Here is a 4,712-nt window from a genome sequence, read left to right on the forward strand (position 1 = left end):
AAAGGATCTCAAATCAAATGGCTTTGACTCTGTGGGTGTGCAGTGCGTACTTCAGAGCTGTCATGTCCTAATGCCTGAGTGCATTTGCTTCAGTTGTAAAAAACGCTTCCTTGGAATTGGTAAGGTATGGCTGAACAGACCAGTGGCTGATTATGCTGCATTCTTGATGCCCAGTACAGGGTGCTGAGTGGGTGATGAGGGTTTGTGAAGGGTTGTGTCTATTATTTCTGGAGCTGAGCAAGACAGCAGAAAGGACTGGCTGGTTCCTTTTAGTATAGATACCTAGAAAGCACAGGTGTCCTAGATGGAATTTAATCTAAATGTTTGATGTTTATATTGGAGACAATCACATTCTTTACATCCTATCACAGGCAGCTGTGTCACAGCTGGGCACTCATCACTGGAAGGTTATGGGTTTAAACTGTGGGTGGGGCACTACTGTTGTATCCTTGAGCAGGGTTTCTCACTCAGATTTCTGACTACAAATGCAAGTTGCTTCAGGGAAAATATGATTTATTTATGCTGCTCAATTTTGGAATTGTAACTTTCCAAATCATCTAGCTCAGCTTATAACCTTATTTTTAAGAGGCAACACCTGTGCTATATCTACAAGTTTGAAAACATAAAATTGGTATCATTTTCATTCATTCGATAAAAAGTATGCCAATATTTTGTTTTACAAAAGCAATTTGTTACGAAGATACTAGACAGATCAAACGTTAAGGTGAGGGTCTTAGATCCCACCCTTTTGATTTGTTTATTTTTTCCTGGCAGCAACATTAAAACCTACAAGCCTGGGCCTCTGTACTGGGAAAAAACAGGCTACTGCTGCAGGTGGTGTTGGTGGACCAGTACGTGGTGTTCTTTCCACTGAAACAGAACATCCAAACCAAAGTCCCAGGGTGGCAACAGACTAAACAGCGCAGTAGGAGGTGTCATCCTTTGGAGGCATTAAAATTGACGTCCCAGCTACTTGATTACAAAAGATACTATAGTGTTTTTTAAAAGAATAATGTCCTACTTCTCAACTCATCTCTGTGTCCTGGGTAAATTCCACCCTTTGCTCACACAGAGTGGCCTCTCTAAATTTCCCCCTTAATTCAACTGGGAATTACAATTCTCACTGCTCTGCCACATATCTAAAACACTTTGAAATGAAAAGCCCTATACATACAGTACATGCAAGTGCACTCCAGCAGTGTACTCAAAAATATTCTACATCTGTTATTTGAGGAGGACCATCCCTCCTCAAATTCTTAACATGGTAGATTACCGCATATCCAAAGTAAGCTGGCAGGTCTCGTTCTTCAGGGGATTTGTCAGGTAGTTTCCTGACATCTGATTCTAAACTCAGGCTAGCTATCAAATTCACGGGATGTGGCTCCGTTGAGAGACTTAAAGGGGAAAAAGGGCAACGGGATGTTAAAAGAAGTTCAGCAGTTCAAGACCATGCTAACAAGGTTCAGGCGCGACAAAGGAAAGTGCAGAAAGCAGTGAAAAGATGCAAGACCAGGTAACAACTGGGAAGTACAGTCTCTTGGCAACAGTTTAAATCTGCTGGGTTTATAAAAGGGAGCTCTATGCACTGTGCTGTACATCTTCTCATCAGGGTTGTTGTTTGCTAGTGTTTTTTCCATTTAATATGAGCACTTTTTACTTTTCACCTCCACTGTTAGGAAATCCATGTTTACTGTGTCTTGCAATTCTTCTTACATTCTCATAAGTGGACTGAAATATTGACAGCTGTCTGGTCTATTTGGCAGGGCTTTCTTATTATGTTTCTTTAACCAGCTTCTCTTTAAACACGATCAGGTATTGTGCCCTGGAGAGTAAATTTCAGCTTTCCGAATTTCTGCCTCACTAGCCACCAGCAAAGATAAGCCAACAGCGAGAGACGGTATGAGCAAGACTGCATTACTGTCTAAGGGCGTTTTGTATCCTGACATTTCTTTGTTGCTGTGGTTGTTGTTTCCCATGGTTTCCCTGACATATTTTAAGGGGGGGGGGGGGGTTAACCAAAAGTTATTCAGTATCTTGGCTGTCCTTCTCACTGCAAAACATGTTCGCTCTGTTTGTCAGTGTTCTGTGTAATATCTGCCGCATTTGTTGTGATTAAAAGAGAGGGGTGAAAAGACATTTTGCAGCTTGCTTATGTTTTTTTTAGGCAGTGTTTTATATGTCAATCAGGGCTGTGCCCTAAGTTCCTTGAAGACCAGAGGGTCCAACATGCTTACTCAATAGTGCCTAACTCAGCTTAACGCTTACAGCTGAAACCACTGTTACTATGTGTAGATTACACAATCCTCACGTGTAAACGTAACAGTGGTTCCAGGAGAACATGTTTTTTCTTCCAGCATAGAACTTTTACTGCTGTAAGCTTGAAAAAATCTGTATATTTCTGACAGTTTTGAAAGATTAGTAATATGACTAAAGATGGGGTTGAAGAGTGAAGCCTCTCAGCAACTGAATGCAGTCACCACAGGTAAAAAGGCCAGTATACCCTGATCCATGAGATAGCAACCACTGCGTACCTACGTCAGTCAGTTGCTAGTGGGTTTATGACATTGTATGTTCACCATTCTGTTACAGCAGAAAAAAACTGCTGCTTATAGGACCGTTACTCTTTAAATAAGGAAATTGTCAGACTTCATCCAGGAGGCTTTACTGAAACACGCTTAATCTAAGAGTTGTATTGTTTGAGCCTTATGAGGAGTTTGTATGGCATTTTGCCAGTTTTCTCTCATAATTCTAGAGTTGACAGCTATGAGTCATGGTAAAACAGTGCTTTGTTTCCTAAGCCAGGAGTGAATGCCTGTAAAAAATGAAAACAACTCAATGTCACCGCAGTTATCTCCTGAACTGACTGGGTACTGGGTTCGGTATCACCTGGTCAAATATATGTAACTGTTCACCTTTTTAATTGGCGGTGCATTATAGTTTTGATGATATGGAAACCACCTGCACTTACAGTATTGCTGCGGTAGCGATACTGTAACGTGAACAAAAACATGAAGAGGGAGACATTTCAATAGGCCTGTGTCACTTTGCTACCGGTGCTTTTGAAGGCAGCAACATCTCCAGGTGACAAATCTGAAAAGGAAAGGAACACAAAGGAAGTGGCAAATCGAAAGGTCTGGGAGGGAGACAACTTCGGGTCACTTTCTCTTGCCTTGAAATGCTAAGGAAGCATATTTTTCTCAATGCTGTGGAAGAAACAGTATTCATTCATGTCCTTGAAGCTAAGGGTAAAAAAAGAGTAGGAATTGCTTTTAAGACAAAAAAGACGTATCTTAATAAAAGGGAGCAAAGGGAAAATATATGAGTCCCTTTTAAACCATAGTAATATGCAGGTAGTGAAACATTAACTTTAAGAGAATTTGAAAACAATTTGTGATGTGAAACAGGGATTTCGAATATCTGATTAAGCCCCTAACTTCCATACAGCAGTTACAAACAAGTATTTTACTCTTTTTAGTAGTAATATTTTAATTTCTTTTAAAAAACACAATTCCCTCTTCCTACTGACTTATACACTACATGTGGCTGAAAGACATTTTGTGCCAGAAAGTTACAGGGCACATTAGAGATGTTTATACCAAAAGCAGCCATTAATTCCATATTTATGAATACAACTTAAATAAGATTTAAAGGTTTAAATGATATTAGTTCAGTAAGGTTTAGGGCTGATGTATAAAATAATACTTTCTCATTTAAACACTGACTTGAGAGTTCTGATTAGAATTCATGTGGAGAAAAGTAAAGCAATGTTTTCACTAGAACAAAGTCTGAAAATTGTCCTGTTCAAAAAGGCCAAAATGACTTTTACCTCTGGGCCATCTTCTGACATTTTCTTCACAAGATGCGGACTTAGAGGCTCATTAATGAGGCTCACAGATGTTTCCTACACCTGGGACTTCAACAGCACCACCCGAAAAGCCTACAAAAGGATCCTACTGAGGTTGTTAGTCAAACATGCAGCTTTAGTCATACCTCTCGTAATGCAATGGTAACATTTCTGTCAGACATCTGTGCTGTGTGCTTAACAGTCTTCATTTGCTACACAAACACATCTCTGTCGAACAGGACTATTCCCATGGAATATGAAGCTATTTCTGATTTAATCTGATATAAATTCCACTATCTGGTCTTACAAAGTTAGTAAAGAGTCCATTGAGCACAGGTGAAATAACAAAAAACAATTTAGGTTTACTCAGAATGGCTCATCTTTACTAAGCAAGCTCGCATATAAAACATGTTGAAAGCAGAACAATTGTTAATAAGCAAAACAGAATTGGCTTCTGGGTGCAATGTTCCAAAGTACTGATATGACAGCCCCACTACAGAGCAGCTGGCTCCAAGTTCAGGGCTAGATGTAAGGAGTGATTGTTTCTGCTGTGCCGACTGTGTGATCTTTACCTTGCCTCTGTCCTGTTTACCCAGCTGGATGTCCAGAGGGCCCAATGCTCTCTTCAGTGGCCCCAGCATGCTAATAGAATTTCTTTACATTAGGATAACTGAACAGCCTCCAGCAATCCTTCCACAGCATGCATGACTCTTGTCTCTCTCAGATTTGACTTGCATCTGCAGGATCATACAAAAAGCCTGAAGGAAAATATTGGATTAGCCCACAGCCATAAGAGCAGTTGCTCTGAATGTTTCTGTATATAGTATGTCGGATGTATTGAGCGGCTCATGCAGAACACAGGACAGAG

The sequence above is a fragment of the Lepisosteus oculatus genome, chromosome 1 (genome assembly GCF_040954835.1).
Source record: "Lepisosteus oculatus isolate fLepOcu1 chromosome 1, fLepOcu1.hap2, whole genome shotgun sequence".
NCBI classification, from domain to species: Eukaryota; Metazoa; Chordata; class Actinopteri; order Semionotiformes; family Lepisosteidae; genus Lepisosteus; species Lepisosteus oculatus.